The sequence below is a fragment of the Bidens hawaiensis genome, unplaced genomic scaffold (genome assembly GCF_021521415.1).
Source record: "Bidens hawaiensis isolate Kalapana, Puna unplaced genomic scaffold, B.hawaiensis_p1.1 tig00002717_1, whole genome shotgun sequence".
In the NCBI taxonomy this organism is placed as follows: domain Eukaryota; kingdom Viridiplantae; phylum Streptophyta; class Magnoliopsida; order Asterales; family Asteraceae; genus Bidens; species Bidens hawaiensis.
In genome coordinates, this window is record NW_027491146.1 from 541,237 (window position 1) to 557,853 (window position 16,617).

Consider the following 16,617-nt stretch of genomic DNA (forward strand, 5'->3'; position numbering starts at 1 on the left):
AATCTAGGGCAGTCTTTCTTGATGTGCTCCATACTACCACATTCATAACAGGCATTACGGTTTATTATGGGTTGGTTTTGGTAGACTGGTTATTGTCGTGTTGGTTGAGGTTGGGGTAGTTGTAAGTCCTGGAGTTGGGTTGGTGGATTTATAGTATTCATAACGGTTCTACAATTTCGGGCATAGTGTCCCACCTTCCCACATTTGTGACACACATTGGTCCGACATTCACCAACATGATGATAACCACATTTTCCACATCTAGGCAAAGGCCTGTTATACTTATCTTGCTTCACATCGGAACTGATCATAGCGTAATTTTGTATTGCAGGGCGCGCGCATTTATTCTGTTGTCTTTCTTGTATTCCCATTCCATGATTGGTTCGTTTTGTACCAGATGATTCCCCGGGCATTCTTAACGCACCACTTTTAATCAAATCAGAAGTTACGCCGGCTTGTAACACGGCATTTTCAAAAGTTACAGGGTCAGTTGAATTAACCAAACTCCTGACTTCGGGGGCTAAACCCCAAATGTAGCGTTCAGCACGTTTAGATTCTGGAGTAACTAACCATGGGACTAGACGAGCTAGTTCGTTAAAGCGATGGGTATACTCCAAGTGATCTGCACCCTTCATTTCTAGATTCCAAAGTTCTTGCTCTAATTTCTGAATTTCGTTTATCGTACAAAAGTGTTTTATCATAAGATTTTTAAGTTCTGTCCAAGACATACGATTGGTTGCCTCTTGTCCTCGAATTTGCACAACAGTATCCACCACATTAGCGCGTGGTCTACAAATGTAGAAGTAGCAAATTTGATAATACAATCTGGTGGATAGTTAGTGATAAAAATGATGGATTCAGTCTTTTCGATCCACTTTACCAGTCCATTTGGTCCTTCAGTACCGCTAAATTCCATAGGTTTACATAGCATGAAGTTCTTAAGTTGATATCCGTGTTACGGGGGATTTTGATGGTTACAACTATTGTTCAAGTTCGGTGGGAGATTATCATTATTGAAAGTAATATTGGTATTCAACGGGGGAGTATTAGTTGTGATAGTATTAGTATTTATCGGGGGAGCATTTGTAGTTGTATTAGTATTTGTCGGGAGATTAGTATTTATGGCCGCATTAGTGTTCGGCACTTGATTTGTATTCATAGTTGTATGAATACCAGCAGCGAATTGTGCTGCTATTGTCGAAAGTACTGTTTGTAGTTGTCGAGCGATCATCTCGGCTATATCTGCCTCAGACAACGTGTTTACTTTCTTCGGGGCCATTCTATAACAATAACCGGTTATTCCACAATTAACAAAATTCACATACGCTAATGATCACAAAAGGAATTACAATAACAAGTAATCAGGTATTTCAATTAACACGTATATATCACACGGTTTTGTTCTCGAGTTTGAATACTAAGGATAGTACGTAAAATTGGCCTAACAACAGCCAAAGTTTGCATATATATTAAAAGTTGTCATCTCATGACAAGAAATTTTAACCCAATAGGGGTTAATGTTTGTATTAAAAATGCCCAAATCGTCCTCCATATTAGCATAGCGCACCACCATATGCTTGTATGGAGTATCAGAAGCTATACACGACAATACCGTACTATCCTTACCTATCAAAGCACGCGTTATAACAATTATAAATAGTTCACAAGTTATACGAAAATTGTTCCTATACGATCCCAATATTGGGAAGCTGTTTTTGTTCGGTCTCTCCCATAGGTAGATATTTGCTCGTTACGAGTTTAATCAGTACGTTATAATGGAAATGCACGTGTATATTCCACCTGACTTCTGAATGTTTGTTAACTACAATCGTAAAATATATTCTTTCGCCAGGTCATTCAGTTTTCGTAGGCATGTCGGACTTAATAAAAGTAGTAGTTTACTGGTTGGAGGTAAGTAGGTTCCATTCCAGTCGGGGCACGTCATCATTTCGTGATTATGGGGTTTTCATTTTATAATAATCGATTGAAACCGCATAATATAGGAGAGGTTGAAGGTTGTCGAACATAGATGATTCGAAGAGTTCGTTAGTTAAGAAGGTTCATCAGAATTCGTTGTACTGGTGATATGTAAAGGAAATTATTATTATTAATATTTATTTTTGAAATATCATTAATACATTATATGTACTGGTAGTCACGGTCTGTTTATAGAATTAGGGACTCAATAAAGTAGTTATTATATTTATAATTCAATAAGTTAGATTCATCACTAAGTATTTCCCCTAGGGATGGTGTTTGTTTTTCAAACAACAGAATCAAAGGATGACCAGAAAATAGTTTAGTTTAGTGTCAAAGAAACGAGTACATAAAATAAAGGTTAGACCCATTCTGAGAGGTATTATATGTATATATATATATATATATATATATATATATTCTTGAAATCATTGTCTATAGAACACGCCTCTCATGGTTCTTTCCCGGGCCTTGCATATTAAGTTCCTTAGTGGTTTCGTCATATCACCAGATTTAGTTTGAACTCGGTTAAGCGTTCTCGTATTCTCGTTTACAGGCAACACCGGTTCCTTAGTTGTCATAAGGCTACCCGATCTCGATATCCTTTGGCATAATAGTTATTCATAAAATAGCATTTTCCGATAGCTTTAATCAGAGGAGAAGATATTATTAATTAGGGTAAAAATAAAATATTTTATTTGTTATGTATACATATATTAATTGTAATAAAATATAATATTAATTTTAGTAAAATATAATTTTAATTAATATAGGGACTAGTATTGATCATAACCGATTATAATGTTCGTTTCGATAAGATTCCATAATATCGGTAGTACCGTATGTACACGTATCCCTATACCTCGTTTCAGATAAGCACGTATGCACCTTACATAAATACTCATCATCACCTTTATACACGTATGTTGCCATTTTTACCTATCAGTATGTTCCGCGACTTCTTCCCGAATTCCCTCGTACAAGCAAGTCTGTTATTACGTTCCGGACCATAATAACTCACTTGCCCTACGAGTTCATCCCGGCATCCATCAGTATCTATCGTTACTCATTATTAAGTTTCCCAATGATAATCGAGCCTACGGTTATATTATAGGTATCCTAAGGGATAACCTAATCCTTTATAACCAATGGCTCTGATACCAACTTTTGTCACACCCCGTTAAGCGATTTGCGGAAGCGTAAAACGGAAATGCAACAGATACAACTAGTATCAAATACATTGTTCATCAAGTATCATTACTAACTAATTTACAATATATTACATCGTTCTTATCTTTTACAAACTAGGTGATACAATCAAACCGGTTCTTCAGTTACTTTACTTCTAACTCAAATGCCCACGACATCAATCATCAGTCAGACACGTAACGCACAGGAAATTACTTCTCATATTTGATTACCTGAAAAACATGTTAAAACAGGTCAACTATGAATAGTTGGTGAGTTTCATAAGTTTAACGAAATCAGTTCTGCGTACCACACAGACATAGTTTGTATGTACGCGCGTATGTAAAAATATGTATTTACGTTTGTATAAATATATACAGCCATATCCTTGTGTGTGCATATACACACATGTAAGTTTATAATATGAATTCAAAAATTCGGTAAAATCGTGATTGTTTGTTCGTACTACATGTTTCCAATTTCCGTGTTTAACCAACCACTGTGGACCCCCTTCCTCCCACAACGGTTCCACATAAACTCAACCACCGTGGCCCCCCTTCCGCCCATAACGGTTCCGCGTTAACATCAACCACTGTGGTCCCCCTTCCACCCACAATGATTTCACGTAAATTCAAGCATTATATAGTGTACACGCAAATAATTAGTATATTCTAAACATAGTATTTCCTACGGCTAATCACATAGCATGTATATAGACACATATACACATATAGTATTTATCACGTATCACCAAATACTGTGGCTCCCCATCCGCCCACAATACGCATAATCACATTATTTTCTTAATATTCATGTCATAATCAAGTTAGTTCGTTTAATAAGTTGCAGCAGAACTTGGCTCATAGGCCATACTCAACTTTAGTTTATAAGTTGCAGCAGAACTTGGCTCATAGGCCATACTCAACTTTAGTTTAGTAAGTTGCAGCAGAACTTGGCTCATAGGCCATACTCAACTTTAGTTTAGTACTATTGTGCCCACCCCCCCCCCCCCCCCCCGTCCGCCCACAATAGCCCCATGGTCATTACAGACCACATTATTCACCAATGGCCATTACAGACCACGTTATTCACCAATGGCCATTACAGACCACGTTATTTCCTCAACCTTTTGTGTTTAGCATTATATAGCGTATTTGTATAAACAGGTTGTCACGTATGATTTCATTATGTTTTGGTATTCGTAGTGTTTCCATTTAATATATCAATCACGATAATAATCACCTTTCCTCAGCACGTAGTTTATCATTATGTTTGTAGGAATTTTTCATATATGAAGGTTCAAGTATTTTTCGTTCTAAACCGTATTCAGATAGATAATGCATATGAACATGCTTTTCACCCAAAAATGTTTGTAAACAGTTTGAAAAGAGGGGTCATGAAACTCATGGTTTTGTAGTCACTCAATGCGAGATCAGCACGGGGTTCGTTTCCCTTACTATCACTTAGTCCCTATAGTCCATATTATAATAATATTAATATTTTAATATTATTATAATCTCAGTACTAAACTGGGCTGTATAACTAATTTGGGTATAACTGGAACGCCCAGAAAGTGACAATAGGCTTAGGTTGTGATGTTGTTCAATGTCTAATACTTAAAACCGAATTTGGCTCAGATTCCCGTTTTCCCAGCTGGGCCAAGTTGTTTGTTTACGCGTTCAGAAAAAAGTTATGGGGAAATAAGCTTGGGTAAATGTATTGGTTAATAAAATGATTAGGTTATAAAGAAGTATCACATACTGGGGTACCGGATTAGCGTCGGGGCCCGTTTCCGTTTATTCAGTTTGATTTAAGAAGAAACGCGCACAATCTATCCGGATTGTCCAGGTTTCTCATAGAAAAGTTCGTTTTTACTTAATTAATCCAAAAATATGATTTTTGATCACTCTTGGTGTTTTGATATTCCGGCAGATTCGTTAGTTGCGAACTTGCCGGTTTTTATAAAAACTGAATTTGTTTAATTTTCAAATTAGCATAATTAATTAACCGTTAATCATTAAATTATGAATATTTAGCCACTTATCAATTAAAATTTGTAGATTTTTATAAAATTATTTCTGGAATTATTTACTTATTTATTAATTAGTAAAAATTCATTTTATCAGCTATATTTCGCTTGAAAATTGTCCGTTTATCCCAAATATTCCACAAAAATTCCTGAATACTCAAATCATGTCCCAAAACAACCTGTATTAATTCCAGAATGTAAAAAGCTTGTTCAATATTCTTTTCGGCCCAAATTCGGCTATAAAAATTCGCATGAACGCATATGTACAAAACACCTTTAGACTTCTCCAAATGATCTCAAAATTCATATGTGATCAAAATACATCAAATCTGAGTTCCCAGAAAAAATTCATAATTTTTGGAGCATTTTAACTATTTTTCCCCATTAAACGTCCCAATTCGGTAATAAATTCGCCAAATATTCTCGGATCGTCGAAAAATTACCAAATTTGAACAGGGACTCAATGACATGGTCCCTGATGTCCCTGCAAAATTTCAAGGCCTAATCATATGAACATCACAACCGTAACCTAAACAGCCTGTAATCGAGTAAATCGGTATTACCTTTACGGTTTTGGTTCGTTTTCGCTCTCTTAATCCAATTTTCGGGTTCTTGTGCTTCTATATAAGCTAGGTACAGGTCCTATATCACAAACCAAGCAGGTTTCATCAATAGAACAGCCCTTTAACTTAGGGTTTCGGCTAGTGCACAAAAACGAACTTTTGAACCGCAAAAACGTCGTTTCAACCATTTAATCCATGTTTATGGCCAAAAAAACTATCAAAACATGTTTATGGACCATTTCTAGGATTTTTACATGGTTAGGAATGATTTTTAGCAATTAAACCATGTTTATAGGATATTAAACTTGATTAAACATGTGTAAAAGTTGCTTAAATAAGTTACTTACCTTAGGGTTTGGTGTTTTTGGTGTAAGAACAGCAGGGAAGAAGTTAACTTTCTAGAAAATTTTGGACACAAAATATCTAGATTATTATATATATATTAATTAACAAATAATAATATTAAAGTTTTTTTTTTTCAAATTTCGCGGGTTGGGCTTGTTGGGCCCCCTTTTTGGGCCCATTTAGCCCACTTTTCTTGATTTACGTGCCTGAACATGAAATGCCGAGTCCAAATTTATTCCGGGTTTGGTTTTTGGCGACAAAAATATATCGGGTGCGACAAACGGAGCGAAAACGAGCGTTTTTTGGCTATTTTTGTGTAAATTTATAAAAACTTACTATATGTTTGTAAAAATGAAAAATAACAACTTTTACACCACAACCAATCTTTGAGGTGACAAGCATCGCAAGTTACCTTTTTTTGTTCCTTGCTTTCTTCTTCATATATATATATACACACACATATATATTGCTATACGTTATTCTATTTTTGAAATTATCGAAATAATTTTATGTATCGATTTCTTTTGAAGGTTGTTTACGAAGTTAACATTGAGTTTGGTTATTCGTTAATTAGTGAGCTATTTTCATTTACAGTTACATTTTTGATTCGGTTTACTGATATAATGCTTAATATAGTTTTTGTTTGGTTTTTATTAGAATTTGTATATTACTAATATATTTGAATAATGTAGGTTCCGGAGGTTTATCGTGGTTAAAAAGGGCAAAAAACGAGCTAAAACAAGCCAAACCGGTGTACCGGACCACATCAGGAAACGAACCGGACCGGTCAGCCACCCCTAGCCCGCGGCGTCGCGCGACCGGGAGGCAAAATCCCGCCCCGCCGCGCTCTGGGCACCCAGTTTCTCGAATTTTCTTTGTTTACCCCTAAACTTAATCCTGAGCATGCCATGTGAACCAGAGCCGAATTTGGAGTTTCCCGGAGCTTAGGATTGCAATATTTGGCGGGTTTGAAGGAAAGGAATCAGCAGGTGAAGTGCCAATCGATCACGAATGAAGACTACGGGTTTTATCACCTATTTTCTTCCGTTTACATTATTTTTCACCATGATTTCCTTTAAGTTTGTTTTGTTTTACTTTAAGATGCTAGGCTAAATATTATAGACTGCCTAGGCTTATGATGAACCTACTTTGACGTTGTGATTTGATTTGGGATTTATTTATTGTTATGGTTTTATGATTTAGTAAAAGGTTTAATTATATTAAATTGATGCATATGAATATTTAGGATTGCTTGATTAATTGTTATTATTTCATAGTTTCCTTGATTATTTTTTTTTTCATTATGATAGGTTGCTATTAGGTCAATTACTTTGTGTTCTTGATTATTTTATGATTGATTTGCAATAAGATCATAGGAATATTAATTATTAATTAAATAAACCTAAATGTACTGCAAACCTAAATATGTAAAGTGCTAGGTTATTGATAGATCTTTATTATTTGATCTTGCTAGATATAGTTCTTCGTAAGAAGTCCGTCTAGGTTTGATTATTTAATTAAATATATTAAGTGTACTGCTAACCTAAATCTGTAAAGTGCTAGGTTATTGATAGATCTTTATTATTTGATCTTGCTAGATATAGTTCTTCGTAACAAGTCCGTCTAGGTTTGATTATTTAATTATTGTCTATTGAATCAATTAAATATATTAAACTGCCTTCGATTTCCGCGCTGTAAGTTAGGATTTCGTATAAAAGAACTAAGTCATAAATAATTAGGTGACCGTAACGAAACTTGATTTTTAATGCTGGTGTGCGTTAAAACTTATTAAGAACCCATAGGTGTCTCTTGAGAAGGGTCAGGGGTCATGTTCGGTTTTTCTCTTAGATGTCTATTTTACAATCCCAGTCCATAACTAAATATTTTCCCGGTTAATTAAACAACTGAAATTTAAGGGATTCTATCCTAGGTAGTTTTCTCATCATCATCATATTATTTACACAAACTTGTGTTTTCGTTTAAATTACTTGTTTTCTTAATTAGTTTTTTATTATAGTATTAAATTAGCATTTTAAATAAAAACCCCCCAAACAAATATAAATTAATAAGTTGTGTTTGTAGTCGAGTCTAATTAACTAATAAACAAAATTTAAAGAGTCTCGTAGGTTCGATGTCCGGACTTACTTAGCGGTACTAGAGTCGACCGGTTCACTTGCCGGTTAGTAGTTTTAGTTAAGTTAAGAGTCTAGAATTATTACTTAGTGTCTAGATTAGCGTAATTTTAGTTAACAATTTTATAACTACTTTTAGCACATCCAGTTTTTGGCGCCATTGTCAGGGGTTCTTGGCGATTGCGTTATTAGCTTTGATTAGATTTATCTGCTACATACGTGCTATTTTTTTTTGTTTTGTTTTGTCTTTGAGTCGTAGGAGTTTAATTAATTTTAGTTTAATTCTAAGTCAAGTTTATTTTATTTATTCTTAGTTTTATTTTCATATTTACATAGAATCTACTCAGTTGGTCTGGTGTGTTTTTCAGGTTTATGTCACATCTTCGTTCGCAAGGACCACCTCCGTTAAAATCTGAAGCCAGTTCCTCATCACCGATCATCATAGATTCTCCACCGAAGTCATCACCACACAGTTCACCGCCGTCGAGTCCCAGAACCATTCCCGATATTCAAATGGCCGACAACCAAACCTTTTACCAACAAGCCTTCGAGGGTTTCACCGAAGACCACTCGTCCATCATCACCCCCGTAATCGATAACCGCTTTCTTGAAGAAATACTTCCCGCCTGCAAAAGCATCCCGTCTCTGAGATCAGATTCATTCTTTCCATATGGAGCTGGACGAACCGTATTATCAAGATTGGGAGCGTTTTCAGAGTTTGCTGGCCCGTTGTTCACAGCATGGTCTTACTCCGTGGGCCCTTATTGAGAAATTTTACAATGGGCTGACATATGAGACTCAGGCTCGTTTCGACACTGCTGCTGGAGGTAACTTAATGGATAAGAAAAATGTAGTTGAGTGTAATGAGTTATTTGAGAGTATTGCCCAATCCGAGTTTGCTAAAAAGTCACGTAACGGGAATTCAAATCCCGTCACTAGTACACCCTCATCCGTCCGAGGTGTGCACCAGGTCAATCTGGATGCTAGTATGGCTGCTGCCTTAGAGAGCCTAACCCGTGAGATTAAAGAACTTAAGGCTAAGGTAGATAAGTGTGAGTTGTGTAGAGGGGGGCATTGGACTTTAGATTGTTTGTTGATAAGTCAGGAGCAGGTAGAATTCATAGGAGGGCAAAATAGGATTCCTAATGCGTTTAATGAAGATAATAATTCAAACTGGAACAATTATCAAAATAATAATTATAATTAGAATTTGCGTTCCTCCGGTGCACCTCCTGGTTTCCAATCAAATTCAAATCTTAACCGGGGGCATGATCAGTCATTTAGTGGGGATCAAAGTAGTCAAGGTGGGAGTAGTGGGCAGGACTTGAGTGGTGGCATTGGTAGGTTAGAAGAGATGATGAAGCAAATACTAGTTAGAGATCAGGAAACTCAGAAAAAATTTGTTGATCATGATTTACTATTAAGGAATCACCGGTCCGCACTCTTAGATCTTCAGAGAACCATAGGTGATATAGCCCGACGTTTAGATGAGAGGCCCCAGGTCAGTTTTCGGGTTCCACTCAGCAAAATCCGGCAGCTCAGTTAAATGCTATTTCTACTCGTAGTGATAGGGTTTTAGGTCCGGAGAGAGAGATTGAGTTAGAGGAGAGATATGAGTTAGTTGATGAGGAAATAGTGATGGAGACTCCTGGGAGAGTGCAACCTAGGCTATGCCCAGCAACTACCGCACCAACCAGTGAGCCCATAGTTAGAGGGAATGAAGAGAAGAAACCGAGAGATATTAGGCATTCGCCGCTTATAGATCATGCTCATGTCCCGTATCCAGCCCGTCTTAAGAATCAAAAATTTAGTAGAGAGTACGAGAACTTCTTAGATATGTTTAGGCAGCTTGGAATTAATCTTCCGTTTATCGAGGCCCTCCAGCATATGCCGAAATATGCGATGTTTTTGAAAGATCTTCTTAAACGAAAGGAAAGTCTGGAGGAGCTTTCGACCATTCCACTGAACGGAGAGTGTTCGGCAGTAGTTCTTAATAAGGTACCTGAAAAATTACCCGATCCCGGTGTTTTCAGTGTTCCATGTTTGTTCGGCAGGGATACCTCGTGCCAGGCGTTAGCAGACCTAGGAGCTCTAGCATAAACTTAATGCCATATCCGTTGTTTGAAAAGTTAGGCCTAGGAGAACTTACACCCACCCATATGTCATTATCTTTAGCTGACCGTTCGATGAAGTACCCTAGGGGGATCATAGAAAACTTGCTCGTGAAAGTCGATAATTTGGTTTTCCCCGTAGATTCTGTGGTTTTTGATATGGAGGCCGATGAGAGAGTTCCTATTATTTTAGGTCGTCCATTCTTGCGTACTGCTAGGGCACTTGTTGATGTATTTGAAGGTAAGATCACTCTTAGAGCCGGCGACGATAGTGTCACTTATGTTGCTAAGTCCATGAGACACTCGAGTGGTCAAGAAGGTCTCATTGATACCTATCATCCTGTTTATGCAATTGAGTCTTTTATTCCGGGCATGGATCCATGTCTTGTTCACCCCCGTTTCGTCAGAGTTTGTTTGGAGGATGAGAGAGAGGTCGCGAGTTCTTGAGAATCGATGGAGTTTGATAGAGAAAGAGGCGGTGGAAAGCTCAAGTGTCTTGAGTGAAAGCCAAGTAGTTCACATAGGAGAGTGTCTTGAGTGAAAGCTCAAGTGTAGAGTTTGTATATTTGTCCTATCTTCATTTTTGAGTCGTGTCGAGTCACTAACGTAGATTTTTGTAGTTTTTTTTTGTTTTTGTTTAAGTTTTGTAGGTTTTGAGCTAGAAAAATGACCCCATGAAGTATAATGCAAAATTCAAGTGTGGAGATGGAGCAGCCGACCTGTATACTCTTTATTATTTGCTGCTATTTTTTCATATTTATATATTGGGTGGGTTGGTTAGTCTGGTGACATGTTTTTAATGTAGAATATCTATCGAGCTGATAAGATATATTTTCAGATATTGTTTGTTGAAATTTTTGCCGATTCCGTTTATGTGTGAGAGAGATTGGGATGTTTGATTGCTGAGTATGTTTGGAGTTGGAGGGTAGTTTTGGAAGAAGACTTAGCATCAATTTTCATGCGCATATTACCAGCTAAGTCTTTTCCATTATCTATCTTGCTTGTTTATTTTTATTTTTATATTTTGTTTTTGGTTTTTAGGTTTTTGGTTTTTTTTATTCCGATTTTATTTTTATTTTTCTTCTTTATCCTTAAATTTTATTTTAATCATATAAAAAAGATTTGAAAAATGTCCCTTAATTTTCTCTTTTTGCATTTAAATGGGAAATGAGGATATTTATCGGGAATCGGTTTTTCAAACTACTAATAATATGAGACAATATTAAAGAAGGCGTACAGAGCTTGGGATGTGTCGGTAGGCCCAACTAGTCTTGAAAGGTTTTTCATTGCATATTCTTAATAAACCTAATAAAATCTTAGATTTTATGGGTTCTCATCCTAGGGGGACAGTGAAGCTGAAATTCGATAAGGTATAGAGAGTATTACCATAAGCTGATTACCCTAAAGTGGTGAGAATTGAATGCACTTTAAAATTAGCACAGCCACTCCGGTTTATGAAAATAAATAAAGAGTGGTGGTGCCACGCAAATGTCCAATATTATACGAGCTTTAGTCTTTAGTTATATATTTTTGGGTTAAAGATGCCTAATTGCACAATGAAAAATAAATAAATAAATAATAAATAAATAAGCATTCCAAAGTTGATCTGAAAAGAAAAAGTGAGAAAAGTTATGCAATGAAAAATGCCAAAGAAGCATTTTTAAAAATAGAAAAAGAGGCCAAAGTGCACATACTAGACGAGACTGAGAGTTTACGTTGTAACGCCTGTAAATTTCGTTAATCGGCTCGATCGTTTATAAATGTTCGTTTAAAAGCCGGGATTTCATCTTTCTAATTTAGAGCCTTATAATACGTTTCAAAAGTCTTCTTATCCCTCCTTTTGCTCAAAACATCACCTCTTATAACTTAAATCGTCAGATTGGTATGTAGCACCCGACATTTTCGTTTAACGGCATGCACGTTGTAGAGTCTGTATATTTATAGGGTTTGATCCGGCATTCTTCGGGGACCTCCTTGTCGTTCTCGTAAGTTAAATTATTTAACCTTTCATCCAAGTTATCCCGTTTTTCAAGTTAAAGGGGCCTAAGTGTAATATTATTATAATAAACCCTAACCTCCTTCATTCTCCCTCCTCACTACCGATCGGCAGCAGCTCCAAGCCCCCCATCTCGAATTTCGTGCAGCTCTGGCCACTCTCCATCCCTCCAGAGTCTAATTCAAGGTTGGTTATATCATAATATAACTCTTTTCCACCATTGAACCCTTTGTTGAACACGTTAGGGTTGAGTTTTGATTATAACAATTTCTGACAGATTCGTACTCGTTTGTTTCTCGGTCTGTAACTCGATGAAAAATTATTGTTTTTGATCTATTCTTGTTTTTATGATGTTCTACTTTGAGTCTAGTTTTCAGAAAGGTATAATATGTAATTTTTAGACGAGATTTAAATGGTTTTTATAAAATTATAAGATCGAGTGTCAAAGATGATCGAGATGACAGATTCTGGTCTGTCTTCCCGACATCATAACTATTTTTCAACAACTCCAAATTAGTTGGTTCCACTTCTGGAACTTAATATTTTGAGTTAGGAATCAAACCCAATTGGAATCGCTTAATTTGGTTTGGTAATTATTTTTATAAAAATAAAACCATTTTGTTGCGCACTGAAATAGCTGCACGTACCTTTCTGTGTTGGAGGAATTTTTATAATTTTTGTGTCCACTAGAAAATATAATAAAAATATCTTTATAAACCTAAGATATTTATTAAACTCTGGTAAATATTTCATAATTTATTTCTATGTTCTTTCTATGTAATAAAATACGTCTTTGCATGCTAAACATGCTCCTTATACTCGACATTGATCAATTTTTTCGGTTTAGGACTTAACCGGTGGCTGACCAATTGAGGTCCTTTCGGGACTGTTTTAATTGAAGTTCTTACTCCACATCTTCCTATGTATGTCTTCTATATCACACTTTAGTATCGTAAATTTTGGCATTCGTTAGGTTGGTCAATTGTTGATGAAGTGAAAACTAGGTTTCGGTTGTCTAGTTTGTCAATTGTAGCGTCTAGCGCGTTGTTTGAGGGAACTAACAACCAATTCAGTTTGTGTAACTTCGGTTTGATATACGGGCTGTGGAAAATGATTTTTGTAAATATTGAGGCTGAATTGGCTGTCGGTTACTGATGGTTGGGTAAAAGTTATTATTATATATTAATTAGTTATATTTAGGTAAATAAATGAATGAACATTGGTACTTCAAGCATTGTTATGTGTTTTCTGGACATTAGGAAGTTAAGGAGCTTAAACTAGCTAATTTAGAGCCATCCAGATGAAGATTAAGCAAGCCTCGAGATGATGGAAGCATGAGGAAACATATATGGATGGTTAAGAAGGATTCGGGAAAGGATTGGATGAGAAACTTGAAGCCGAAGTGAAAACTGAACAAGATGGGTTACCAGGAAAGTGTCTTTTAGTAAAACGGGCATATCTCGGCCTAGAAAATGAGTTACGGGACCCATAATATATGAATTTCATGTTTCTCAACTAGACGAATCTGAATATGAAGTCAATTTCACCTTTGCGATACGCAAAGATGCTGGACATGCAACTTCGCGATACTCGAAGATGCATAAAGTCGGCTAAAATTAGGGTTTTTCTTTATATAAACGATTTTTTGACCCTATTTGGCATATATCGACTTCCAGAGGCAGAAGAGGTGTTCCAAGATGACTTTCAGCCATCTCGAAGCTTCCGGTTCCATCATTGATCATATGTTCATCAAGATAAGTGTTTTAACGATTATGTCGATGCTCGGCTAAGTTCACGTGTTTGTTCTAGGCTAAGGTTTTGCGTGAAATACTATTATGAACATATTCTTATGCTTAATGAATATAGCTTGAGTGATTTTATATGAATTTGTCTTGCTTAATTAGTTATTTTGTTGGTTAATGGTTGTGTTTGCGATTATTGATTTGTGTAACGTTTATTTGGTTGTTCATCAAGATTTAGGGTTTAAGCTCTTGTGTCATTGAACTAGAATCATCAAACCTTGTCATTGAGTTAATTATCCTAGGCATAGAATTGGCAATTGTGGTGTCCGGGTTCATTTGTGTCAACAATTCTGTTGAGTTATCGTTTGTCATCATAAATCAAACCATAGGACTAGCAATTATTATAAAACCAAAGACTAAAGAATATGTGATTAACGTATGGAATACATAACCCGAACCTAGAATGAATGCTTTTTACTAATATTGTCTACAAAGTTTTTTAAGTAATCGTTTAGTTTAAGTAATCTTTTCTAAAAACTGCTTGACATCGTCTGTCCACTTTAGTTAATAATTAATTAGTTAAAAATCTAAACTTGCACTTTCCTTGAGTCCCTGTGGAGACGACCTTACTTACCCGTACTTGTTATAGGTATTTAAGTCTTAAAATTGATTGTTTGAGTAGACCGCGACAGCCTACGTCAGTTACTCAAATGGGTCGGTACAACGCAAATTCGCGTTTATTTGATAGTTGGTGCACTGTGCTTGCGAGTTACTGACCCATCCAACTCGTATAGTCGTGTGGGCTAGTAGGCTGTGAATTTATCAAATTGGGTCCACCCGAGGCTGAGTTGGATGTTAAATGTCTAAACAACTCTTAAACGCCCATATTCGTCTCGCCTAGTACTTCCGGGGGTAATTTGGGAATTCTTTATTCTCGGGGGTATCTAAGGGTCGTGTTGATAGATATGAGGCCCTGAGGGCTGTTTTAATCTAACTTGGTGAGGTTAAGGTTTTAGGTAACTTGAACCATATTAGAACGCCTCGTAGGATAAACGAGTCCCTTCGTATCGTTAGTAACTATTGTATATAATCCGACAGGCGCGTGAGTTGTGGAACTACTTAGGGGCCCTCTAGCTCGTGGTGACTTGGTGCCTCGTGTCAGGTGAGTTCATGATGCCCCTTTTCACTCTTTCAAGTGTTGGACTAGCATACACACCAAACTGTTTTTACTTGATAAACCGCTTGAATGATTTTGCATAGACTCACTTGTACTATGGTATATTTTGTGATGATATTTAGGTAAGTATACACATGTGTTACCTTATGGCCCATAGGCTTACTTGTAGTATGGTATATCCTGGAATAATATATACGTATGTTTATACATGGGTTACCTTATGGCCCATAGGCTTACTTGTAGTATGGTATATCTTGGAATAATATATACGTATGTCTATACATGTGTTACTTTATGGCCTATGATTGGCGATGTTAATTAGTCATATTGACTAAGGATGTTGCGTATGCCTACTTTGTGTTTGCATACGGTGGATGGTGATCTTGGCCAGGCCAAACTATACTACTCAGGTTCTAAAATCATGTGGCGGGCCTTGAAAAGCCCGTAAGGGGGGAGGCCGTGTGGCATGATCATCATCGGATGGAATGTTACGTGTTTGGGTTGTACGTGTGCTTGACCTTGATGTTATTACTTGAATGTTATGCATAGGGATATAATTATATAGATATATAAGTATGACTACTTATTGTTTATTATGGCCTAACTGCTCATATCCCGTATTAAATTTAAACTCTTGGAATGTTTTATATAAATTTCGTTTATTAAAACTTGAACTCACTCAGCTCAAGCTGACTTTGTGTGTATGTTAGTGTGAGTTTCAGGTTAGGAGGAGGATGCTTACCTCTTGGACGTGCTCGATACTACTCGGTCGGTTGAAGGCATAGCTAGTCGGGAAGATTAATAATGAAGACTGTTTATTTTCATTTATTATTAAACGCATTTAAATTGGTTTTGGACATATTTCCCGGGTTGTTGGGAACTTGTTTTAGTACTTAGGATTTTTCCGCTGATCTTATACTCTGAAATGGGTTTCAAATAAAACGAGTTGCTTTGGGTTAAAATTTTGTTAAGTTTTTGGGAATCTTGACACTTATTATTCCGCTGTTATTTACTCTGGATCGGTTTTAGATAAAACGAAATTTTTCTTGGTTTTAAGTTTTTATAAGTTTTTGAAATGATTACCAACTGTGGGATTCCCGGGATTCGGGGTCTTACATACGTGTTTACAAGGGGATGGCGACTCTGAGGATACACTATTGGGGCTTGAAAGTTTCTAGTCAATAAATATTTTCTTAGGGCATATATAGGAAAAAGTCCAATAATATTTAGGGAGTGCTCGTACGACCTCACTTGACCTATCATCCATTAATTTCATCCATTAATTCCATTAAAGGGTTCTTATCTTACGGTGATATGTTGAACCAGTTTGCTTCAACTCGATTATTTCTAATTGTCT